Source organism: Anser brachyrhynchus, assembly GCF_964034855.1.
Source record: "Anser brachyrhynchus genome assembly, chromosome: Z".
Taxonomy (NCBI): domain Eukaryota; kingdom Metazoa; phylum Chordata; class Aves; order Anseriformes; family Anatidae; genus Anser; species Anser brachyrhynchus.
This window is the reverse complement of record NC_137697.1, coordinates 75,825,372-75,852,672: the sequence shown is the minus strand read 5'-3', so window position 1 is coordinate 75,852,672 and position 27,301 is coordinate 75,825,372. Positions and strand designations below refer to the sequence as shown.

Here is a 27,301-nt window from a genome sequence, read left to right as displayed (position 1 = left end):
ATTCTCTTTTGACACCTTTTCTGGTTTGATTATTTCCACACATTTTGAAATTCAAAGCAAAAAAATATAAACAGTACACTACTCACTGACAGGCACAAAGATCTTGAAGCTATTGGCAAATTCTTATTCACTGCTCAGACAACATGTGGATGTTTTAGATCAGATACACCTTTCACTTGAATCCATTGAAACTTGATTGTCATTGTTTGTCATATATACCAATTGCCTTCAAAACACAGAAAATTGAAAGAGATTTGTCAAATAATAACACTTACTTTTTCATATTTTATTTCTCAAGCTGGATTTCACTTTTTAGGTCTGTGGTTAATCAAGAAATGTCAAAGGATTATTTAACAAGAGAGACAGAGACAACTTCATTTTCAATTTCTATAAGTTGAGATGGCTTGTAAGTATCATAACAACATTCAGATTTTTCATTTCAGCTCTTCTTTGTGACAGATCTGTTGGAATTATATGAAAAAAAGAGAATGAAAATGAAAGGTTATAATTAGTGACAGGGAAAATGCTGACCTGTTTGTTGCAGAATGATGAGTTATGTTAATTCTTTATTTGAAATTGGTAGTGTAGATCTTCCCATGGCTTCAAAGTTCTTGTTTATATGAAGGTTTTGGAAACAGACCCTGTGCCATATAATCTAGAAAATAGGAATAAATTATTTATTTTTGCTTTACTATGGGCTTTTCATATGAGAAGAATAATTGAACTGGACAAGAAATTAGTTCTCTGATTTGGTTTCCAAGGTTTGGAAAGTGAAAAGTACTAAATAATAGGAGCAATATTTTTCACTGCCTTTTATACAACAAGCTCCTTACTTCATGCTTCTATTACCTTTAAATAGATTATAAAATGACAGAGAAATTTTAATCTTTGGTACAACCCTGCCAAGATGTGGTGTATACACTAGAATAGTCTGCAAATTTCTTCAGAGACAAACATTACTTAACACCCTTTTGTAGATTCAGCAGCTTTCCTTGCTCCTGTTAAGTCTGAGGATACTGGAGAGATCTAGCACTGGGAAAAAACATCTGTGCACCAGCATACCTGGAGGCTTGTGTATTGACCTGGGATTTGTTTTATTTCATTTATTTATTTATTTAAATTTATTATATATATATTTTTAGCTTTACCATCCCCTGCTCCACTAGGTGAATCTTTTCCTCTTGTACCCTTTTGCATTTCTCTGCTTGACCTGCATATTAAAACTAGTGTGCAGAGTGAAGGTTGTATATACTCTCCTGCAGCCTTCATCTAGTCATGTCTAGTACCACGCTTAAGAGTTTGACGTGGTGTCTGTGCAGTGAGTGCTACATATGGAGGCTGGGTGAACTAATGATGTATGAAGAGGCTGGCTAATACATATAACTGTGTGGAAACAAGCAAAGTGGAACAAGCCCAGGGAAATCAATATGCATGCACGGCTGTGTTTTACAGTATTGAGCTCTGATATTTCTCATTTGTCTGTTTCCATTCTTGATAAATGAACTATTTAACTTACCGTATGGGCATATGTAAAGCTATACTTTATTGTGATGATAGCAAAAGACATTTTAAAATGGAGTTTTCAACAACAGCAAAAAACTGAAGCAAAAATTGGAACTTTCTCATGTAATTTTAAACTTCAGATATTATTATTTTGTATCTTAAATTATGCTTTGTCTAAAGAAGGGCCCCGAAGCTTAATTTTATTCATTTTACTTTACAGATACTTGGGAATTATATCTCCACTTTAAAAAAGAAACTACATACAAAGATAAACATCCAGCCAACTTGTGCACTCAAAAATTTCTTTCTGTTATTCTCCAGCTTTGTTTTATTTTAAATTTAATTTTGTATAGTATGAAAACACAAATGGGTTATTTTAATATGTTTTCATGTTTAGACTTGGTCAGGAAATTATTTTCTCACTGCAAAATGTTATGTTACTTCTAAACTGTCCTATGCCATATCTTGTTAAATCTGAAAATCTGAGACTCTTAGCAGTCTCTGAGAAAATAAATAAATAAATAAAAGGAGGAGTTGTCAAAATTATCAAAGAGTTACCTCAACCAGCTCTACTGGTGACACAGTGGAGGTTTGCAAATATGTCAAGACTCCCAGAAGTGAGGGCAGCAGTGATGGATTGTGGAGCCTGGTGGAGGAGGTTTTTAAAAGATGTTGGTTCTTACTGTATGAATACTTCCATGATCTGCCATGCCTCATGACTTCCCAGAATAACCAGGTTATTAGGGCACTAACCCCTGGTGTTGAAGCCCAAAATTCAATGAATACTTAATACAATTTGTACAAAATAGAGCTGCTGTAATAGTTGAGATTGAAAATGTTCCATCAAGAGTAATGGATAGCCTTGAGGGCTTACTGGAGAAAGGCTGAAGCTGAAGTCTTTGCTCTTACTTCAGGGGAATAGAGCTCAAACCTGGGTCTCCCACCTCCAAGAAGACGCTCTTGTCACTAGGCTGGTTATTCTGATATGCATATTATAGTCTTATTGAATAAAAAGTCTTTATTTGCTGCAACAGATGTATTCTCTCCTATACAATATTTTGGCATCAATGAGTTAACATTTTTTCAAATGAAATTTTATTGGTGGAAAACTTGGGTGTATTAAACTGGATGACTATGCAGGATGGAGAATACGGCACCACAAGGCAACTGCAGGAGAGATGCCATATACTTCTAATGCCTGTGATTTCCTCCTTCTCTACGCAAGTGTAATGATGCAGCTGTCCGCATGTTAACAGTAATGTAAATTGACATTGCTTCTCTCAGAGATTTCTGTTAAAATGTACTACATTTTTTATGACTCTCTTTTGTACTTGCTCTAAGTTGTTTATCTCTGACTTTGCCAATTTTCTCTTCCCTCACTGAAAAGTGATCCATTTTTACTTCTCATTTTTGCTTCCTGCTTTGCCTGTGATGTTATGTCCCTTTCAAGATGCATGTCTTTTTGCTTTCTGTGTGCATCAGGAAAGTTGCTGCCTTTGAGACATGAGCTTCTTCTCTTTGTGAGGAATCTTTGCAGTCATTTGTCTATGCAGCTAGTGAGACTTTTAAAATTTGTGGTTTTCCTCCTAATGATAAAGGGGCCAAGAAAGGAGGAATGAGGATCACAGGAAAGTGCCTAATGTCAAAGGATTTGACATTCAAAGGTTTACTTAAAACTGTTCTAGTGTGTAGATGGCATTTCTTCTGACTTGATGACATGACATTTCTACCATCCTGAAATGGCAGTTCATGAGGCTCCTTGTTTCACATGAAGATCTTTGCTGAAAAATTCAAAAGCACTGTGATAGCCCGAAAGTGATTATTTAGCATTAGCTCTATTTAACATGTACTTTTGGTACTTTTCTCTTGCTACTGTTAAAGGGCAGAAATAGATATTTCACAGACATACTAGAAAACACTGTGGGAGCATCTTTGTATATTTTAACAGCCCAAAAGATTTTGTTATTAATGCTGAAAATTCTGCCACTTTTGCCATGAAATTTCATGTGGCTCATGTTTTTGCCATGATTGACAGAGGATTCTTGCCTGGAGCCAGCTGTTTGCTTACTGTGCACTATGGAAAAAACATTTGAGAAGGGCCTTGGCTATCACATTTTCATGTGATGTGCACTCTCATATACATGTGCATATTACACAAAGAACAGAAGAGCTCACAGCAGCCCCAAAACGGCATCTGTTCTTTATAGTGAGATAAAGAAGCTGCAGAAGGTTTGTGGAAACTTGCTGATGCTTGTTGTCACTTAGCAGGAAGTGTTTAGGAGTTTGTGAAGAACAAAATTACAATTTGTCAAATGTTGCAAACCTCAGAGTGATCGCACACTATTTGATTTCACTGCTGCTATAAATAGGATATCACTTTTTGGGATTACAAAATGACCAACTTTCTGTTCAGTAAAATATTTGAGTTTTAATCTTTCTTTTCCCTCCTAATTTTCCATGATCTAAATGGAGAGGTTACCATTGTTTTAGTAACCCATGGTGTTTTACTGCCAGCACGCATTTACATGTGAAATCCAGACAATATTTAGCCTTCTGCAGAATGACTTAACAAACCTTACAGTATGATGAGAAAATTTTTGTATATGGTAGCAGTGTTTTTTATCATGGTTGGTAGCGCCTTACCTTGTAGTCCTCCCTGAAATACTGTAAAGGATAAATATAGAAATGTGAAACTTGAATCCAAAGACATTTTGGCCAATATAAATCATTTTATTCATTCAAATCGTCTTCATTTTTGACCTAGCGTAATTATCCATGAAGACCTATATGCATAATCTTCACCCGTGACCCCATGGAATAAGGTTAGTGTTCCTGGTATGGCTATAGCTGCCAATGGGAAATGTCAAGGAAATGCATTCTGAAAGCTGGCAGTACTTTTGACTTTGGTGAAAATATCACATATCTTTGAGTATGTTTAGGAAGGAATTTCTGCAATTAAAAGTTGAATGGGTCGTTATATATTATTGTTAAAAGGTGAATTCTGTTTTACTTTTAAGCAAATGCTGTTAAACAAAATTTGTATTACGCTTCTTCACATGTAGAAAACTAGTGTTTATTTTCTATAGAAATGTAGAACTAAATTTATCAAGGTATAAGGAAAAGTAGGAGGTGAATCACTTTGAGAACAGAATATGGAGAAAACAATTGTTTTTAGACTAAATGCATTGGTAGAGGCTACAGATGTATTTAAGAAACGTCATATAAGAAACCAATGTTGTACCGAACACTTGAGCAAGATGTTCTGTCTCAGGCATATCACTGTGTACTCTCTGACATTAGTTGACATGGCAGAAAAGTCAAGAGATAGACAACAAATGTTGTGGCAAAAAGACAAGACACTGCTCAAAAATGATTGCACAGATCTTCCAACAAGCCCTCTCTTGTTGAGTACTTTAGTGAATAATGGGTTACCAGACTTGAATTTTCAAATATTACTGCTGGCAATTGAGTGAGACCTCTCCGAGATGCAGATCGTACTTTTTCCAAGAGTTGTCTTAGGTTCTGCAAATGGGAGTAGATAACCAATGAGGCTTTTACTCCCAGGGCTGAAAGTCAAGGCTGCCCTGGGACTCCTGGTGGCAAGAAACCTGGAGTGTGCCTTTCACCAGGCAGCACTAATGGGAAGGCTGCAATCTTCTAAGTGCTTATTCCAAAGCCACCCTTGGCTACACTCAGTCATTTTCCAGTGCCCATAACAGCCAGATGTACTTGTTTTTCTTTACTATCAAAATTAATGGGTTGGATGGAAGCAAAAACTGTCACTGCATTACTGACCAGCTGAGTCTGTCTGAAATTGAGCTTTCACCAGAAATGGAATAAAGGTAATCAAAAGTTACTTTTTTCCTGAGGTATGGAAAACATCTTTCCAGAACAAAATGAGTGTTTAGAAAAGCTCCTGTTCTCTCATCATCTTCTTGTGAGTTTTCAGATACTTCTATGTTACAAAGTCACTTTGGATCAGGTATGAAAATTAAGCCTACCAGCATTTCTTAGTTCCATTTAAAAGTGGGAAGTGAGTAAAAATGACGCTAAACCACTTTGGTTGCTTTCTGAGTCTAGAACTGTCTGAAATTGTTCAGCTTTCAAGAGCCATGTGGGAACAGTTGCATAGAGCTATTTATGAAAAACTACGTATATTCTGTAACAGAAACGAGCAATGACCAGAGAAGAGGTTGGAACTGGAGGGATAATTCACAAATGTTTGCACGTCTATCATTTCCCTCTTCCTCTGCATGAGCTGCATGGGCTTGTGGAAGTGGCAAGAGAGACTGTAGGTAGTAAGGAGAGACAATGGGGTAGCAAAGACATACATGAAATAACAGACACAAAAATAAATGGCAAAAAAATAAGTATTTAATCTTTAAGATATTTATATAGAAAACATGTTAAAATCTAAGCATTTCAATTTTGTCCTAATGTCAATTTCCAAAATAAAGCATTATATCAGAACTATACATACTGTGAATAAATAGTAAATACACTTTACCCTTGTGTAGACAGGTAGTTTTATGACCAGTTTGGGGCTGAGCACCTCACTAGTGTTGAGACGAGACAATTACAGAACCTCCATGGAGTATATCTAGACTGCAGTGAAGGGTTTTCCTGCCACTATTAAAGAACACTTTATTCAGGCTGATACTTCAGGCTTGCTGGTTGTATCATGTTCAGTTGAGAAATGGATGGATTTCTGATTAGGGATAGCTGGGAGGAGGAGGAGAGGAAAAAAAAATAGAGAGAAAAAAAGAGGGAATGCAATCTGCTGTCTGAATGAGTGAGATATTAAACAGTGCATTGACCTCAGGTGTGGCTCTGGGTCATGCTCCAGCTCCTGCTGCTTTCATTCCTTTGTGCGCAATATGGGTGGTAGGGGTCTGTCGGACTAGATGATTTTAGATGTCTTTTCCAACATTAATGATTCTGTGGTTCTATGGTTCTATTTCATCCATGTGGGTAAAACTTTACCCAGACAGAGATGCTTATAGGTTCTGGTACTCTTGATCTTTCAATTCCTACTTTCTTCATCTTATCCCACATAAGCTTCTCATTGGTGTTACAGTGATTATATACCTCCAAATCAAGGTATCTGTTTGAAGAGATTCATTTTTGATTCCCAGTTTCAAAGATTAAAAAAGGGGTTATCTTGTTTTCTAGTATACATATTTTTTGTTGTTAATTGAATGAAGAATTTTGATTATCTGAAATCTCTGAAATAGATATACTTTTAAAAATCTCTCTCTTCCCCCACCCTTCTACAACTACCCCATAGCTTGTTAACCCAAGATAGTTAGATTCCAAAATGTTCAGTACAAAAGGTTATTTATTTTATATGCATTACAGTGGAATGTATGCAGATGGTTTCTATAAAGTGTTAGGCTTTAAGCACACTCTGTAACATACTTTTTTGGTACCAGCCCCTACTACCAAGAAAACGCTGGAGTTTATAACCATATTAAAAGCAGAATTATGGTTAAAAGTTTCAAGTGTCTATGGAAAAAAAAACAATCTTGCCTCCAGGCAAGGATATATGTCATCAAGTTTGAAAAGTGTTGTACATGAGAAAGAAAATGAAGGCAAGTGAGTGCCCAGACCTGAGTCATGTCAACATAAACCATGTCTGTCTAAACCCTGACTGGGCAACACTCCCTCAAGCCAATATAAACCATTTTAATGTTGCCATAAACTTGTCCTCTGGCAATGAGCTAAACCAGGATGAGACGTATCATGAGAGTAAAGGGACTGAGGCAAAAACTGAGCAAAGTCTGTATGATAGCAGGGATATTTACAATTTATAATTCATTTTTTCTTCCAGCATGTACTTCTCAAGAGTGTTCCTGAAATTCAGAGACCACTAAGACTTGCTTTACAGTTGAGATTATGCCATGGGTTCTAGACCAATATTAATGCTGAACTCCAGGAAGTTAAAAAAAAAAAAAAAATCAGTATAATGTCTGCATTTGCTTTTCTTCACAGCATTAGAAACCAGGTTGCTGGAAGAGGAGAAAAGTAACATAATTGTAATAGTAACACAAGGAATATGGCTGAGAAAGTGCATACAAATCAATTTTATTTATTTCTGATCTGTCTACTTAATAACTGAAGTACAACCAGTAGCTGTTAAGAAACTAATTAGAAATAAGACTCATGCAGTATATTGTACTTTGTATTTTGAGGATGTTATCAGCTCATTAGTTTTCTTTAGTGTGTTAGTCTTACTAACTGCATGTGGTTACACTCACTGCATGCAAGTTAATGTAGGTTTTATGTCTGTTTGTAAAAAATCAAACACACTTAGGTATATTATACCTAACTGAACCTGGAACAGGAAAAGTGAAGCTTACAAGTACATTTTTTCACTTCAGTATGCTTAACTGTACAGAGAAAATGTTATCTAAAGAAATGTATCCCTTAGAGATGAACAGGCTTTGTCAACCTTTGCTTTGGAGTTTAGTTATGCTGTGGTGGTTTTACTCGGGTGGGCGGCTGAGCTCCACCACAACCGCTCTCTCACTCCCCCTCCTCAAAGAGGAACGGGGAGAAAATACAATGAAAAGGGCTCAAGGGTTGAGATAAGGATGAGGAGATTGCGCAGTAATTATTGTGACGGGCAAAACAGACTCAGCATAGGGAGATAGTAAGATTTATTGCCTATTACTAACAAGCTAGAGAAACGAGAAACAAAGGAAAGAAACCAAAGGCACCTTTCCCCCCCATCCACCGTCTTCCACCTCCTCCCCCCGAGTGGCGCAGGGGAATGGGGGAATGGGGGTTATGCTCAGTCTATAGCGCTTCTTCTCTGCTGCTCCTTCTCGGTCACTCTCGTCCCCTGTGCTGCGGGGTCCCTCCCACGGGATGCAGTCCTTGCTGAACTGATCTGACGTGGGCTGCCCGCAGGCAGCAGCTCTTCAGGAACTGCTCCAGATATGGGTCCGTACCACGGGGTCCATCCCTCAGGAGCAAACTGCTCCAACCTGGATCCCCCACGGGCAGCAGCTCCCCCCAGGCCCCCTGCTCCTGCGTGGGCTCCTCTCCATGGGCTGCAGGTCCAGCCCGGAATCTGCTCCGGCAGGGGTCTTCCACAGGCCGCAGCCTCCTTCGGTGCAGGTCCACCTGCTCCACCATGGTCTCCTCCACGGGCTGCAGCGTGGAACCCTGCTCCACCGTGGTACTCCATGGGCTGCAGGGGGACAGCCTGCTTCACCATGGTCCTCACCACAGGCCGCAGGGGACTTCTGCTCTGGTGCCTGGAGCACCTCTTCCCCCTCCTTCTTCACCGACCTTGGCGCCTGCAAGGCTGTTCCTCACTCCTCTCACTCTCCCAGCTGCTGTGTGGCACAGCGTTTTTTTTTCCCTGTCTTAAATATGCTCTCACAGAGGCGCAAAACAACATCACGTATTGGCTCAGCTCTGGTCAGCAGTGGGGCCCTTACCAAACATGGGGCAGCTTCTAGATCCTTCTCACAGAAGCCACCCCTATGGACCCCTGCTACCAAAACCTTGCCACGTAAACCCACTATATATGCACATACATTTTATTTAGAATTAGAGTCTGATTCACAGTGTTTCAGTGCATAAGCAAAAAATGACCTTCAAAGTTGTAGCTTGGTGAACTTAAAATCAACTGTCAGATCAGTAAAGATTCTTTTCCTGTCATATTTTCAGAGTTCAGGTTGTCAGCCAGCCAAATATTACTGAATTATGTTTATTAGAAGAGAAGTGTTTCCACTGTCCTGGTCAAGAATTACTGTACTGGGTTTGTACAGGCTTTTCAGGAAGAAAATTGCCTTTTTCACTTAAGAAGTAATTTTTTAAGTTATAAGTAACTGAAAATAGAAGACTTGCATGGAAATGAAGAAGTATCAGAGTGGGAGTCTCTCTTGTTCACACTGTGTTATGTCTATAAAATTAAAGTTTTGTCAGTTCATAATTGTATTTTTAATAAGCATTCTAATTTAAAAACTGTGAAGATGCTATTACAATGAGTGCTATCTGTTTACTTGTCATAAATGATGCTATTTTCTCTTGTAGTTTCAGTTATAAAATACAAGTAATTAATATTAGAACAATATATTGGAAACAAATAATTGCGTGGTTCAGAAAATTATTAGATAGCACAACAACAAATGTTAAACTTAAAAAAAAAAAAAAAAAGAAGAAATTGAATAAGTCATAAAAAAGTGATTAATATATATATATTTTTCCTAAAATAAGTGAGAAGTATCTCTACATTTTATGGTATTGTCTGGTACATGTGAAATACTTTTCAGCTCTAGTACCTTGTTACTTATTTATTCTGCTCCTTTCCCTTTCCTGAGTCCCTGATAATTCAAGAAGTGCTGTTATCTTCATTTCACAAATTTGAACTTGCTCACATTCAGATGGATGGAGGCACATAAAACCTCTGCATCTTGGGGCGGTGCCTTTGAGGGGTGGGCTGTGTGCCCGGTAGGTGGCTGGGAGGTCTCTGCAGTGAGCATGCACAAAATTATTAACCAGGACAGACCATGAATATTCTTTAATGAAACCTCTCTTTCTTGGAATCTTTTTAGAGGTGGTGATTGTGGTTATAATGATGATAAGTGATGGTTATAATGATGATAATGATGGTCCTGGTGGTCATCAGGAGGATGACTACCTCTGTTTGGTGAGATGGTAAGAAGCTTATTGGGAAGGTTAGGAATAGTAACTAATATACGTTGACATCACGCCAGGATTAGCTTCCAAAAATGCTATAAATTCAGACAAGGCAGACAGCAAGAACTGAACATAAAGAGACCTAATCCTTTTATGAACAGATAATTGGAGTTTTATCACTGGCAATGAAAGCAGTATGCTTGAGGAACAACCCCTCACTGCCCTGCGTCTCAGTTTAACAGGTTTATTTATAAGCTTTTGGGCTGAGGCTGTCACTCCTCCAGGTGTGTCAGACCCATTAACCTCAGTTCTGCTGTGGAGTGGGGGCAGGAGAGTATCTAACCTTTAGGCTTCAGTAAGGAGTGGTGGTGCTCTTAGGTACTGCTTTAGTCAAGAGCCTGTCAGCATTTCCTATGGAATTTATACCTGGCCTATAAAACACACTCCGCTGCAGGTTGATATACAGTCTGCCTCTGAAGGAGTCATTACTATCTATCACTTCAGTGATCTGCTGATAATGGGGGTGTATCACATATCTGTAATGGATCTGAAAGAAACAAGTCTATGGAAATTGCACTGAGTCTGTGGAAAATGGCAGAGAATCAGTAGGAGTGCTTGTATGCTCCCTGAGATCCTTGGGGGCCATTATAGCACGGAAGGAATATTAACAGCCTTCAAATGGGAAAGCCTGCTATAATCGCCTTCATTAATCAAAGAGAAATCAAACATGCCAAATCTGAACGCTGCGTCGTCTAGACAATGGTAGGTGCAATTCAGGCTGTTTTCTGACATTTGCTGGAGGATGGTTGACTTCAGCACAGCCACTCTAGAGCCCTCTGAGCTTGGGTAGTGGTTTTCCAGTTGGATTTTGCTCTTGGTCTTTGCCTAAGAGTCTTTTATTTATTTATTTATTTTTCCCCCATGTATCAGCCATTTGCTCTTCATAAGCTGTTTCCATGCATATACGAGAGCTGTGCATAACATGGGTGAGCTGAGGACAGAGGAACAAGCCTTAACTCTGAGTTTCCTGGCTGCTCTTAAAGCACAGCGTCGTTTTAACATCCTTTCTTATTTCATGAGCATGCAGCCAGAGACATAAATATAAATACGTCTGTCTTTGATAAATTAAAATCCTAACAGGTGTGTGAATCCTTGCCAAGATAGCTACGAGCTGGTCAGTATATATTGCTTGCACTTGGAAGTGGTACATTAGAGAACGCTCGGCAGTTTCACTGCTTTATAAATAGCTGGATTTGGCATTTCTGCAATCATCTGCTGAGGGTAAAGAAGTAATAGATGGATAAAAGTACATATAGATCATCTTTCAGAATCCTGTAGATGAAATGAATTAACTCCACAACATGTTCATTCCTGTCATTAGCTTTTCTGGTCTTTTTTAGGTTCGATAGTAGCAGCAGAGAGAAGAGAAGTCCTGGTGCTGTGGGTACTAGTCCCAGACCTCAGAGACCCCAGATCAGTTTCCTTTTCTGCCATAGACTTCCTGTGTGACCTTGGGCAAGTTTCTTAGTCTGGTTGACATCCAAAAAAGCACTTAGAAACCTAAAGTGTAACTGAAGCTTAATTTAGGTGTCTTTGTTCAGGGGAGCACTCCATGAAAATTCAGCTTAGGTGCCTGAGAGGACATGGATGCCATGGCTTTGGTTAGAAAAGACAACAGACAAAGTCATTTAAAATGTGTTCAAAGGCACCACTGTCCTCAGCTGGGCTGAGAATAGAAGTGGACTTATTTGAAGCCTATTTAGAAGTGACAAATCAGATACATCCCTGAAGGTCCTGGTCTGTTAGGTGTCCTCTGCGTGCCTGGCATGTGCAGAGAGCACTGAGTTCAGCACAAAGCGTGGCGGTTTTGGCAACTTATATATATATATTTTGCAAGGTTGGAAGGAGAAAGTGCTGTCATCAACTTCTTGTACATCCTCCCAGTAGATACAATGCTCTGAGACATGGAAGGAAATGGCTAGTAGGCTCTTTTTAGGATGTGGCACTTAAAATGTACTGCCTTTGACTGCAGGCTCTTACTCTGGAATAAGAGGAGAGGCTGACTTGTCCCTGCCATGGAAGCTGCTTTGCTGTGCAGGAAGGAGAATTGATGTTCACAGGAGGAGAAATCACACATGTAGGACAAGACACATGACAGCAGAGCTTGCGGTTAGAAGGCAGAGGTCTTGGTTCTGCTTTCTGCTTCCACAGAAAATATTTATGCATTTTATCCAACAGCTATAGGGCTCTGTGGGGAAACTGTCCCTGAAGCGAGGTGCTGACATGTTTTGTGGTCCTAGCAAAATGTCAGAGAATGAAGTGTGAGGTGGGGAACGGGAAGGTCTCAGGGCCTTTTCCTGATGTTATGAGGAGATGGAACAGCGTTTGAGTGAACAACCCTTCCCTATGCATGGCCTGCTGGGTTGAAGTGAATACAGACTGCTTCAAACACTGCTCTTGCTGGGTCTGGTCTACATCTGGATGTGCTTCTGTACATTCCCTCTGAGGTGGGCTTCATGAAGAGTCCCTTTCTGAGTTCACATTTGGGCTGTGTCCTTTGCTCATTTATGTATTTCAGCTCTTCCCTCCCAGCACCACATGCTTAATTAGCTATTCTCTATCCAAACCTCATTTTATCTGCTTTCTGATGATGGGTTATCTTGCACTATGTTCTTTAACAAGACACGCCTTCCTCTCTTCTCTATCACTCTTAGTACAGTGATTAAGAAATTCCAAAATATCTGAGACATTGGATTGTATTCTTCAGATTTAGGAGGTCTTGAAGTTTAGACATCTCCCTTTCTAGGCAGGTGTGCTCTAAATACTCATCTTCTGTTCTGTCATCCTGCTGTGTCCTTTGCTACTCACATAAAAATTCCTTTTTTTTTTTTTTTTTGTCTGAACATTTGCTTTAGGTGTTGACTTGTCCCAGCTTTGCAGCACTCAGCAGTAGCCCTGTAGAGATATCAAAATCACAGATGTCTTTATATAGGACAAAGGTAAGCTTTGAGAAACCCTTCAAATTTGATTTGTTTTTGTTGACTGTTGTGAATGCTGTTCTAAACACTGGGTCTGCTCTTCACTATATTGAGAGTCCCTATTTGGGAATTATATGCTGGGGCTGGGTGCCAAGTTATTATTATTTGTAAAAAGGACAGGATAACCTGCACTATTTAATTACCATAACTGCATAACTGTCTTTTGGGGCAGTACCCTAACATTTAAGCACCATGTGCTGTTTACCTCTCAGAGTAATAAGGGCCATGTAAGAAGGAGGAATCATCTACTGAAATTTAGAGAGTTGCACTTAGCTTACGCTGTAAAATAAAAGTCCTTTCCTTCTATTTCTGTGCATTTATTGGCCTAATATGGGATCAATAGAAGTCAGTCTAGGTCTCATGTACAGGAAAGTGCCTGCTTACAATATAGGGCTTCCAAGTGATCTCAGAAGTATGAACTGGTCTGAACAGATTTTTTAAAAGCTCTTCTTTCTGCCTTTTGTCTCCTTTTTATCATTTTTCTATTGGGCAGTGAATCCCTTTACATATGTTTACTTGGGCATCATCACAGCTTATGTGCAGATACTTGCATTAGCATTAAACTAATGTAAAATACCTGCAGCAGTATGGGGCTTAGGCTGAACTTCACCAGCTAGGTGCTTATAAAACTTCCTGACTGCCTTTTGCAGGTGGCCTTGAACTCCAGTTTGCTATAGCTGCCTTTACAACGAGCTTATGAGGTGTGTTTGGCTGTCTCTGCATGAGACTTGGACATCGTGGTTGCTTCAGAGTATTACGTAGTATTTGATGTGGATCCCTTAGTAAGTGGGCTATTGGGTGGTCCCTTCCAAGAGTAAGCAAAAGAAGTAATCTTTTTAAATTATTTATTTTTTTTTTCTGTTCCCCCCCAATACGTAATAAAAACAGCTCTTTGGCTAAAAGTTATAGATCCAAAATACATCTCACATTTTAATAACAGACTTGCTCATAATAGCGTAACTTATACTATTCAAAAGACAGACTTTGAAATTAGACCAGACAATAGACCAGGAAGTGTTTCTTTGAGAATAAGTCTGTACTTGTAGGAATGGCTGATCTAAAAGACATTTTCCATTTGTGATGTCCATGAATCTCAGTTCCAATATACATATCTTAAACAGGAGTATTTCAGAAACACTTGGCAGATGTATGGCCAAGCTGAGCATATATTCGTTATGAATATCACTGAATTAAGGTGATTTCAAGATTAAATCACTTGAGAGAATAGAAAAATAAGTCCCTTACATATTGCATTCTAGCCAAAACACTATGGTCTCGGTTCAAGCTACCAAATATTATTAGTCTTATGGGAATTTTGGAATGAGGATTGGTGATTGTGGAGCATTCTTTCCATTCCCCTTTGTTTTCCAATGGAGTATTTGTAGATGAAAATGTGGATGCAGAATTTACATCTAATCTTGGTGGACCATTTATTTTGATTTGGAGATGAAATAGCCTCAGATCACCATGTAAATTGCAGAAAATATATTTCTCATCATTTTGGGTGTCTAGTGTAAGTATAACATTACAGAAATCATGAGAACATTGGTTTAACAAAGTTGTGTCTGGATCGCTCTGTCCATTATTTCCCAGTGTTATGGACAAAGAGGTTGGGTGCAGTGTTTAGAATTTACCTCACCTACTTGTCAACAATTGCAGAGTAGATATCAGCATCAGTGTGAGTTGTTTATTTGCCTTTATACTCAACAGAAGTAGATGTACATTTGCAGGGGGCTTGAATCATCTGACCCACTTCAGGCATCTCCCATTACAACTAATGAATTGCTCTATAAAAATTCTAGACTCCTTCTATCCCCCAAACCTTGTGATTTTCAGGATACTACAGCTCATGAATCTATAAAGTTTAGAGGCTTTACATGTTATGTGTCCTCTAAAGGAAGTGGAAAGCTAACTGATGGGAGCGTGTGCCATAATGACACCACAAACATAAGTGTGCCTTAAAGACATAGTTTCTTCCTTAGCTTCTTCTGTGATGATCTCAGTTTATATTAGAAATGAGATTAACCCTAGCTTTGGAATAGAGATCTGGAGCAGATCTTCAAGTGGTGCAAACTACGGTAAGGCTCCATGTGAAAGCACTGGAGTGATGCTACTTACCTTGGCTGAGGGTCTGCTCCATCTGTTGTTGTTTAACTGTAGACAGAATGACATCTCTTTGTTTGACAGCTACCAGAGAGATAATCATAGCAGGCATATCTCTCTCTGGAGATGGATCTGTGCCTAGGTTATCAGCATTCAGATATATCATCAGATTAACTTTGAGCTTGGAAGCTTGGAGTTTTATTCTGCAGTTCTTTTTTTCTTTTTTTTTTTTTTTTTTCCTTTTTTCTTTACAGCACTGTACAACTTGGGATTTTTTTTTCCCCAAAACTTTTAAAATAGATTAATTTGTTTTGAGGCTAATTTCATCCTTGAACTTTCTGATTCCTGCTTTCAATAATTCACATTTAAAACAAAGTGAATCATTAGCCTGATCTCAGCTGTGTTGAGATGTGTTACTTTTTTTAGCAGTGATTGCAATTATTTCTGTTGTGTGGTCACAATGGTTGGGTCCTGTGCTCCAAATTATTGATCCAATTGGACCACATTTCCTCTCTCAGTTTTCAAAATGTTTTTTCAGTTTTATATTCAGACATTCTACTGCCAGCAAAGCCTTTTCAAAGCTCCTGGTATTTATTAAGTGTTTTCAAAGTGGGACAGAATTGCAAACTGTATCATTTTTATTGCTCACTCTCTGTACCTGCAACATTCAAAGCTACTATCTATGAAAGTACCCCACTTGCCTGGGAAAAAAATTTACTGGCTGCAACCAGACTTCATTTCTCATTTTGCTTCTGGAGATGTTCTGGGCAGATTTTTGAGAACTTAAATGGAAGATGAGTGAGTAGAAGCACCCTTCCTTCCCTCTGAGATCCAAGCAAAAAGGAAGAAGTTTCAGGGGTCTTACCTTTTCTCCTCCCCTGCGTAAAACTTACTACTCTTCCTCCTCTGCTCTTTCCCCAGCCATCCATTTTGTGCACCAAGGAACCCAGTAGAGCCCAGATATATTGAGAACAATGCCACTCAAAGCAGTCATCAAACCTCATTCATGCCCTCAGGGAGCTGCTGAAAAATAGTACCAGGTGTGGTGCTTTGACTAATTGGCCTGAACAGTCAACGTATGCCTGAGCTGGGTAAGCTCCTATGTTTTAGTGGCCCTTGTTTTCATGATATTGATGCCTCTCCCTTCAGTGTGAATCCATCATAATCAAACAGTACAAGCTTGATGACAAGAACTATCAGTTGTAAAGTAGAGGGAGAACTGAGATTTTCTCGTCTTCGTGCGGTATGTATTTTTAGTTGGCATGGCACTCAAAAGCCAACTTCACAAAATATCTTGTGACAAAATATTAAGATACTGTATTGTGAGGGTAAGAATAATGCATGTGTCATTTTTTTCCTTTCTTTTTCCTTACTTTTTTTTTCCTATTTTGTTCCTATGTTGATCTTCAATCTAGTTCTCTTCTGTGTAGGATTACAATAAAAAATAAGGGTCTAGAGCAGGAATGTGGAGGATATCTGTCACTCTGTATCCACAATTTTATCTATACAAATCAGATTTTCCTTGATTTCTAAACTGGAATTATTGAAATGAGTGATTTCAGACACTAATTTCTGAAAACTTTTGCTTCTGTTGTGCAGCTCGTGCAGGAACTGGTTGGTGCTGGTTCCAATTTTTGCAACCCTTGGATTTCTGTTCAGAAACGTCCTATTTGGAATAATTTGTCTCAGCATCAGGGCCAATCTGCAGTTTGGTTTTGACTTGACAAGATGGTAAGAAATGAGGTCTTGCCCCTTCTGTCATTTCTACATAAATATAAAGAGAAGGCATGAACCCCTCCTTTTTTACGCTTTTTTATTTTTATTTTTTCCTGGGTGGTGGTGGTGGGAAATATGTGGAAATTTGGTGTTCTGAAGATGTAAGCTTTTTTGTTCCAAGAATATTTAAAAATTGAATATTTTATTTTCTTCATTGTGTTGTCATTTTGGTATGATTTCTGGCAGCTAAAGCAACCATATTTCTTCATAGTTTGGACTGTCAATGCTTGTTTTTTGATTGATTGTAAAAACTGTGGAAATTTTAGGAGAATGGATCAAATCACTGCCTGAAACTTTTTAACTACAGAGAAAAAAAATCTTGATGAATTTCTAATTAAAATACAGTATATATTCACATTTGTAAAATAGAATACCTGAGCATTTTAGTCATGAAAGCACAGATGCAAAATAGGAAAGTAATTTAGTGCTTGCAAACTGAGGGGGATGTTAGCATTCCTATGGAAAAGAAACAACCTTTAACATTTCTTTCGTTCTCCATTCCTGTCAGACACGGTGATAAAACACTGTTGGGGGAAAATAAAATGAAAGGAAATAACAAAACTGAACTGAACTAAACTAAACTAAACTAAACTGAACTAGAGTTAACTAAAGGTATAAAGAAACAGTCTATTTTTACAATTTCGTGCAGAGGTAACCAAGCCTCAGACATGCTTGCCTGGCTATCCTTTTCCGGCACTGTACTGCAGATATCTGGTCTCTCCAGCTATGCCTATGCTGCAGAACAAGTGGTGTTTTAAAAGTATGTATCATATTATTCAGGGGAACTTCTTAAAACAAACAAACAAACAAAAAACAACAGCACAAACACAAACTCAAACTCCATTGAAACTCTCCTAACTCTCCTTTGGCCTCTGTGTGATTCCTTTCCAGAATAATTTGAAGGATAATGGAAAGATTTTGAACTTGGACACTTATTGATGCAAAGCTGAGATTTAGCTCATTAAAGGTGGTCTCTGCATCAGCTCCCCGTCTACAAAATCGAGATGGCTGTAATTCCTTGCCTCATGGATCCTTCTATCGGTATGAAAGAAGCATGGTCTCTGGCGAAAATCAGTGAAAATACCAATCCCTACCATTCATTAGATTGGTTCTCATGGTCAAATAGGAGATAATCAGGCTTTTTTCTTTTTTTTTTTTTTCCTACTCCTTGTCTCAATTTTTTCTTTCACTTCAGTGCCTAAAAACATTACTGAACTTTTTTTAACCTGATGAAAAAATCATACTCTTTTTCTAAGCAAGAAGTAAACCAACCAAAAGGCTTATCTATTTATTTATAACTTTTCCTTTTACAAGACTCTTTTTGGCAATATGGCCAACTGCTATCCTGATATGATTGTAGGAAATATTTATAATTCTGTTAAATGAGACTGATTAATCTTGACTTGCTTTTCACCGAATTTTCTATAGTTAGATGATGGACTTTGGAAGCTAATCATCTTAGAGGAGAGCTGCTACAGGCTAATTCATAATGCATTTAGTATCACTTGGCTGTTGATTTAAATTTTAAGATTGAATTTTCTCTGCTTTTGTGTCTTGTGCTTGTGTAACAAGCATTGGAACTGATGCAGCCGAAGAAAAAAGAGGATTGGTGTGAAGAGGTGCTTGTTCTTAAACTCATTTGCTTTCCCTTGTTTTGATAGAGGGAAGATGTGATCTGTAGCCTACCACAACACTTCTTCGTATGGCAGTGATGATGGGAAGCCTCCAGGACCAGGTTTGACTCATGAGTTGAGGATGGCTACAAGCTTCCTCTTGCCTTCCCCACATGCAAAGAGCTTGCAAATGCAGCCTGTTGTGCCTACAACCCCACTGGGCACCTACTTGGCAGAACTGGGAGCTGCAACCCACTGGGCAAGTTTCTCTTTTCAATGCTCTAATAACAATGCAAACACCTGTTTCAGATGGGGATGAGATGTTTTTGTAGCTGCTGTAGAGATCTCTCTGTTTTTCAACAAGTTGTCTTCCTGATGGTTTGTTTTTGCAAATACATTTTGTTATTAATATTGCATTACCAACAATAGATCAAGTCAATTTGTAAGATTTTTTACCTAAGAGGCAGAGGGAATGCTGTGTGATATGTCCTTTGTAGTTCATTAAGAAAAAATATTCAATCATTCTTTGTCCATGTGTAATAAATGATTAAAATGGAGTATTTAAATATCCCTGGTAGTCTTTTGACGTACCATGTTCGTTTTTGTCTGCTATCAGAATGAACAGTGGCACGCTGTTATCTTGCTGGTTTAAGCTGAGATTTCTTTTTCTTTCTCTGAGCCTCTCCTTTCCTAAACACAGCTAGAAAGTTTTTATTTATACAGCACCTGAATTAGCTCAGCCTTTCTGTTTTACTTGGATCAAGGATAGTAATGATTTTAAGCACCATGATTCATGTCTGGACTTTATTAAATGATATTCTCAGGCTTCAGGCTTCCCCCCCCTTTTTTTTTCCTTTTTTTTTTTTCTCCAGTTTATTTTGTTTTCCCATAGGAAAGTTACACAGTATAGTTTAACCAATGCCTTGTATCTGCTCTGAAATGTAGTTATGGATACAGCAGCCATATTTTCATATTAAAATTATGAAGCATGTATGGTAGAACATTTTTTCAAGTAATCCCATTTGGTTATGTTGAGAAATTGTAGTTTCCCTGTTGATAACACTGCCATCATTATGATTATTGGAAAAACAAAAAAAAACTGTTTAATTTCAATATATTTAATTTTCTCTGAATTTTTCGTAAATTTTTAACATCCCCAAAATGCTGCAAATGTAGTTCTGCTCTTTGATCACACACAAAAAATATAGCACCATTTCTTAATTTTCTGAAGAGGTGTAAGCCTGACATATATCTTTGATACATTTTTGCAAAAAAGCAGCAATTATCAGTTATCACCATCCATGATAAGGCTGCATCAAAAGTAATAATTTATTTAAATTCATCTGACATTGTCGATATATCTGGCTCAGGACAACAACTAATTACCAGGTGATAGCTATTATTGGCTACTGAATAGTCTGTGCTGAAGCAACCTAAGAATAAAATGCTCTTCTTTTTGCAAATCTTTTGAAGTACAGTGTTCTAATAGCAAGTCATAACATCATAATAAATCCTCAGTTATCCTTCCCACCTTACTTAATACAAATGACATGACAATCAATGTCACATACTCTTTCTTCATGGATTATTCTGTATAATTCCACATGTTGCATCCTCAGCAATATCTGAACACTGTTTTGTGCTGTTCTCAACAGATGAAAGCCTGAGTACATGGAAACTATTGTCTATTAATCAGATAGACTATATATATATATATATATACATAAAAAAAGAGGAAACAAAAGAATTAAAATAATCAACACATTCAAATTATTGTCAGACATGCATTGATGCACTGCTGGAAAGGCAAACATAAATGCTTATCACCCTTTCAACAGAGCAGCTGATATGTGTGTTAAAACTGCTTCTGCAGTAGTCTCACTCTTATTAAAAGGTAAAACTGTGCAGGGTATGGACTTTGTGCTCTGCGCATGCTTTCTGGTACTCGTGATTAGGCAGAACCCTGCAAATTTAAAACCCAGAAATACGGAGGCTTTACAACCCCCTAAAGAGAACAACAGTGTTTGTAAGCTGATTGACACACTGCACGTGACAGAATCCATTCGATAAATCCTCTGCATGGCATTTTTGCCACTGGGTGTCAGAGGAGCAGAAAGGTGGTTCCACCTTCCTTGTTGTCCTTTACTGTTGTAGCCAAATCTGACCTGAACTACTTTCTGCTTCATTTTTTTCTACTTAAATATAAGAATCGCTGAAGTATTTTATTATTTATTTTGTTTTGTTTTGTTTTGTTTTATTTTATTTTATTTTATTTTATTTTATTTTATTTTATTTTAATTTTATTTTATTTTATTTTATTATTTTTTTCTGTACACACAGCATGGGATACGGACGATAAAGTATTGCACAGTGCCATGGTATCTATTGGGTGTGAACCAGGGCTGCAACAAGACAGCTGTCAGCCTCAGGACACGTCGTATTAGACTTGCTGTTTTCCAGAGCACAAAATTAATGAACCTGTTGAGGTCTACTGCCAGCAATGTAGCACTACTGGGAGCTTTAAATATATTCCTGCTTCCCCAAGTTAGTTCCCACCGAGTGACTTGGAAACCTCCAGTGGATGAAACAACTGCTTTAACAGAAAGGACACCGTAAATAAAGCTGTTGTGTGTCTGTAGAAATCAGCTGGAATACAACCAGGTGTTGATTTTGGTGACAAAACTTCATTTTAATTTACATTTTATAACATAGAAGAGTTAACGGTATGCTCAGAAAGTGGGATGCTTAACTTTTTATTGGTCATTCTATAAGCAGGAAATGACCTTTCTCTCAGAGGTCTTTCGTTGTTTGGCACCGTTATGAAGGTGAGAAGGGAGAAATGTTTGTTTGTATTGTTTGTTTGTTTGTTTGTTTTGCTTTGGTGCAGCAGATCTTCTCTCGTCCTTTTTAGGGTGCCAGCAGCAAAAAACATAAATGTGTGCAAATGTTCTGCCACAAAGTGCCTTTCCCCTTCAGGCCTGGCACAGCAGCTGTGCTGACACACCTAGGGCCAAGTGCTGTGTGTCTTCAATCTGTCTTTATAAAACCTGCATGCCACTGGCACCTTATTTATTCTTGGAGACTAAGTTTGTGATGGAATTGTCTTTCCTGGGAACAAGTTACCTGTTCATATGTTAGTTTTCGTTACTGCCGCTGGTTTTGTTTTAACTATTTCTTTCAGAGCAAGCTCTGACTGAGAGCTGCAGTGGACACACAGCGGTGCAGAGGAGGCATGGTGCTTGTTACAAGGGGAAAATACCAGAGGTTTTGGTCAGATTTTCCTCCTGCAGAAGGTAAGGTCTGTAGATGCTCAGGAGTAAGAGGTCCATAAGGGATTTGGGATTTGGTCATGAATGTCTGTAGCTTCCCAGCTTTGCCCTGGTAGCTACTTGCAGACACCTTTCTGCCCAGGCTGTGGGTTTTACACACCGTTCACTGCACAAACTCAGATTTCTGGGAAACTTCCCCTGCATTGATCTTTCATTTGTGAAGATCTGCTGTTAAATTAACTGCTGACAGTGTCACGCAGAATTGGGGTGAAGATTAATGCATTCTTCCGAGATTAAATTCTCTCATTTTTCAGACTGGAAAACTCATGCAGTGCTTAGCACCCCCTTGGCAGAGCCACCCCTGAGTTAATAGTGTAGCAGAGGATGACGGCTTACTTCTTCTAAAATCCTTTCTATTGCCTCTTTTTTTTTTTTTTTTTTTTTTGAGCTTTATATAGTAGATGGCATAGTAATACATCAGAAACTTTGAACCAAAAAGCTTCCCTCTTATTCAGGGAACTCTAAACCTCTTTCTAAACAATTCCTACTTGAAATGTTGGTTAGTATCTGCCTGAGTTTTCTTTCGCATTTCTGCCTTGCTGCTTCTTGCAACTTCCCCTTATGTCACACCGTGTCAGCGTGATGACAGGTCTCGGTGCTCGAAGCATCAACCAACACCTGATACACCCAGATCTGGGAAAATCCCTCAAACAGCAGCTGCAATTCTTGACCTAAACTGAGACTCAGAACCAAACCGCAGGGAGCAGTGTGCTGGAGGCACGCTTCCTTCAAGTTGTTCTCACATCACGGCGCTGTTTACAAGAAGAGGGAGAAGGGAATTTCTTGACTATAATTTTTATTTGCCTCATGATGATGTGCCCTCAAAGCATGTCTTGCTGGTTGGTTTCATCCTTCACAAATAAGTGGCATTTACTTTTGTAAAACTGAAATTAATGTCCCACGGATGATACGGGGCACAGAGATTTGTGGCCGAATAGCAAGCAGAAAGACAAGGAATCCAGTGGAATATAATATTTGAAAATGTTCAGTGGCTTGTGCACATAAATACATAGAAATATGTTTCTACAATCACAACATTTGGTAATTGCTCCCAGAGTTATTTATGTATGGACTTCCAAATCATAGCAAATAGAGATGGCATTTCTTTAAAGTAAACAAGTGAACAAAACAAACATACTTTTACTGAACCTGGTCCAAAAAGTGACAATTATCATGATATTTCTTTTTCATTTTTTCTTTTCCTAATCATGCAATTTTTTGTTTCACTTCTTTCACAGAATCTGGCTCTTCATAGCAGCCGTAAAATAAAATAATAATAATAATAATGATAATAAACATAGCAGCTTATTTGAACGAGTCCCCGCGGAATAGATGAATATATGGGACAAACTATAGAGTCACATACACAAGATCCTTATAGCGGCTCTAAGTGACTAGTCACAGATATTGACATAACCTTAGGAAAAAGAGAGGGAAAATCAAAGCGTAGGGTAATGGGCAATGTAGCAATGCATTTGTTCATCATTTTTACTGAACATCATTCCTCCCATACAACTCCTTATTATTCCTGTTCCCCTTCTGCCGCCCTTCTTCCCCCTCCCTCCAATCCCTTACCTCCATTTTCCCTGCCTTTTTTAACATACCATCCTTCCCTTCAGCACTGAAGTATTTGCCAAAGGCAGATGCTTCCTCCAGCCTTAGGGCAAAAAAGAGCTGTAGTTTACTATGAGCTAGATTTATATTAGGGCTTATATTCAAGAATAAGAACTAGAGAAAGGGCAAGGAGAAAAGGGAAAAGGGAAAGGGAAATGGAAAGGGAGAGGGAAAGGGAAATTGCTGCATGATATTTTAAAATGTCTGAAAATTAGTATGTTCGAAAGACTGACAAATTTTGATGTCAAGTCTATAAAAGCCAAGAATTGCCAAAAGGAGGATTTCTGGTGTCTGTTTGAGCATTGCTGTTTTGGTACAAGCTTTGGTTAGGCAATTGCCTACTGTCACTTAAAGTAACGCACTAAGAGCAAGAAGTTTTAGGTCATCACCCACAGGTCAAAGACATTGGACAGATCTAGGCATAAGGGGTCTGACTTGAAAGAGTGCATAAAAAGAGAGGGGAATGAGACCAGAGTCCCTGGGCATGTTTCAGATTTGGGAATGGATGATTCTGTCTTGTTTATGGAACCCCTTTTCCATTTTACCTATACCTACCCGGTTTTACTGCTAATGTTTGGCCAAAATAAATCCATACCTTTTCTTGAATATGTATGAATGGAAGCTGTTTTACTGAAGGCATTCTCTGGGATGTGGGGATAAAGGGTTCATGCAAAGGGCATGCTCTTCTTTGCCAAATTTCACGTTGTTACTCCAAAACATGAGACACAGAAGTTTCAGTAAATCATTATCCTGTCTCCTTTGCTGTTCCATATTATACATTTTCCATTGCAATTCCTCTCATTTATGTGATGGAATTGTTTCTGTAGTTGTTCCAACTTAATGGCTGCCATTCCTCTTCCTACCCTTTATTAGTCTTTGGTTCCTTGTCTACGTGATTCCTCAGACCCTCAATTTTTTATAGCCATTGTGTTAACCGAGGAGTTTAAATGAATGTGGAGCTTGGAATTCCCCCATAAACCCACCAAGTCACTGTGATTTCTTGCGTAGGGCATAAATGCCTCCTCACTATATCTCCTTCTCTCCTCCCCCACCCACCCCCTGCCTTTATGCAAAGGATGCAGAAATAAAATTAAAACTCCACCAATAAAATCTTTACCTGTCAAATAGCACAATTTTAAGCCAGTGTAGCCTGCCAAAGCTCTTGATTCCATTCCAGGAGCTGCAAATAAGAGAAGATATCTTCAGTAATGATCTTTTATTATGAGGCTCCTGTCATTCTTCTGAATATGTTTTGCAAAAGAAAAGCAAAGAAAGCGCTAACAACAAAACAGACTCCCGTCATGTTTCTCCATTCCTTCCTTGCTACTTAGGCAGGCAAGGAAGCCACTGTAAGGGAAAAGCTCCAGGAGGTCTCAAAAAAGCCATTATTCCTGCAATGTTTACAAGCCTCCCTTGAGTATAAAATCTAGACCATTGCACAGGTGGGAGCAAAGGTCTGAGGGCTACTGAAACTCCACATTTCAGCAATGCATCACGTTGGAAAGAAGCACCTGTGTTTCATAATTTTGTGCTGATGTGCTCATTCCGTGGTCCTGGGGTCAGGCACCTCTTGCACCTCGCCTCAGTTCATTTCTGAGTAGAGAAAATCCTGACCTTCACAGCACATTTGCATCATTGCTGGCAGAGGGGCAGACTGCTCAGATGAAGGTTTAAATTCTGAAAATGGAAAAGAGTACCTGCCAGTTTGCAATGCATCATGCTTCCTTGCTGATAATTAGTTGATTTTTTCCCAAACTTGAATAGCCTCAATGAAAAACAAGGCTAAAGTTAAGCATGGAATAGCATAAAGACACCAGCAAGGCAATGAAAAGGGAAGACTGCAAAGAATTTGAATTAATGGAAAAGAATAAGAGGTTAAATCCCACAAATGCAAATTGCTGAATTCTTTATATTTTGATAGACCTAATTTCATGAATCCCCAGTTTCCCCTGAACCCTTTATTGACCATAAAATAGGAAATAAGAAACACAAGACTGCAAGGTCTTGTTCAACAGTTACGTATTTATATTGTTCCTAGACTTGTGGGGCCCTGGTTCATGACTAAGGGCCTTGCATCCTAATGCAACTACAATAAATTTTAAGGTTAAAGTTAGTCTTAAGCCCTAATTTTCCACAGCTTAGTCACAGTTTCCATTTCAGCTGTATGCTGTAGCCAGCAGCTGATTAACGGCATAGGCACTTACTGCGGGACAACAGTTCAGGAAAACAAAGTCTAATCTGTTTTAGGCATGAGACACCTTAAAATTCTAGGTTTTAGACAAAAAACTCCACGGCAGTATTCAATTGTATTTTGGGCTTTCCTTAGTGGTTTCTTTGTTCAGCAGAAATTCAGTTCAGCAAAGAGGTCTCCTTTGGTGATCAGGACAGCAAGCATCCAAACACCAGGTTCTCTCATGAACTCTGTTGGCTAGTCCTGACCACAGCCTACATATCTTATGGTAATTAGTGGTACAGATCATTCCTGCAGTAGCCTGGTCATTATAAAGCTTCCTAGAAGTTGGGGAAGGAGTGGTCATGTCTATAAGCTACTGAAAGGATTTAAACTAGCTGTAAGTGTATGAGGTTATATTTTTAACTCCCTGTTTCATTTCCCCCAACTGCTAAGCTAGTTTTAAAGGGAACGGTTCAAGAGCTTACCTCTGACTAGCATCTACTTCTCTTTCAATCGAAAGATATCTTCTTGTTTTCAGTTGTCTTAATTAAGTGAAGAAGAAAATCTGTGGCCTGTTGACATCAGTGAACATCTCCCCTGTCTCATGTGTCTTCAAAGGATCCAAGACAGGGCTGCATCCCAAAACAAAATGCCACATAGGCCAAGACAAGCAGAAAGCAGATGATATAAGAGGATGCTTTTAGTGGGAAAAGCAACATGGGTGCCCAATCCCAGATCAGCGTCCTTCCCAGCAGTGGGACTGGACCAGGCTGGTCGGTTGGACTGAGACCACAACTGGGTACATTGAGAGGTGGAACTGTTAGTTGCCCCCTGCCATCCCTGTGAGCACCTCCTGCTTCTTGCACTCCTAAAGCCCTCTTGTCACACCTGTGCTATAATGAGGTCACTGAGCAGGGTCCATCCTTTACCCATTCACATCAAAAAAGGCAGGGAGAGCATCCCACTGCAGCTCAGGCTTGGCTGCTTCCCAGGTGACTCAGGTTCCTGGGAAGTCTGATGTCCTGGGTGCTGTGTCTCAGAGCTCCCATCAGCTAGGAGGGTGCACCGTTTGTCAGGTGCTCTGTGCCAAGTCCTCACCTATCCCTCCTGTTGAAATCTGGCTGCTGGCTTTCGAAGGGTTCATGCATTCAACCTTAAGGCTATAGACAGGTTGTGGAGAGAGAACTGAATTCTCCAGAATTCATTATTCTACCAGAATCATATCCTCCTGCCTGCCTGCAGGCAAGTTGCCCTTTGCCTCCTGTCCAGGTAGCTCCAAAGCTTATGTGTTTGGGTCCATGAGACCTCAAGAGCTTCTGTAGGATGAGTGGAAAATGTTCTTCTACTTGCTTTCCTTCCATCCCTATGGAAAGATGACTAGGTATGTAGTTTCACACATCACGTACCTGCAGTGAGACCTAACCTACATCTGCAGACAGCCTGGGCATGGAGCAAGGCTCGCGAAATACCTTTTTCTGGGCATTTTTCCTTCTGTGGTGG

At 39.0% G+C, this 27,301-nt stretch overlaps 2 long non-coding RNA genes across 3 annotated transcripts; one reads left to right on the top strand and one right to left on the bottom strand.

Annotated features, from left to right (window-relative positions):
* Window positions 1-11,537: 11,537 nt before the first annotated feature.
* LOC308185721 lies at window positions 11,538-16,263 on the bottom strand. The gene is made up of 2 exons (XR_013943675.1): window positions 16,162-16,263; window positions 11,538-13,110 (listed from the first exon to the last, which is right to left on the bottom strand). It is a non-coding gene; the product is annotated as an uncharacterized lncRNA (long non-coding RNA).
* On the top strand, window positions 13,026-20,967 carry LOC308185720. Of its 2 annotated transcripts, XR_013943673.1 has the most exons (4): window positions 13,026-13,154; window positions 16,218-16,387; window positions 16,896-17,027; window positions 18,734-20,967. It is a non-coding gene; the product is annotated as an uncharacterized lncRNA (long non-coding RNA). The 2 variants fall into 2 exon arrangements; XR_013943674.1 differs by lacking the exons at window positions 13,026-13,154; window positions 16,218-16,387 and adding an exon at window positions 16,412-16,539.
* The last annotated feature ends 6,334 nt before the right edge of the window (window positions 20,968-27,301 follow it).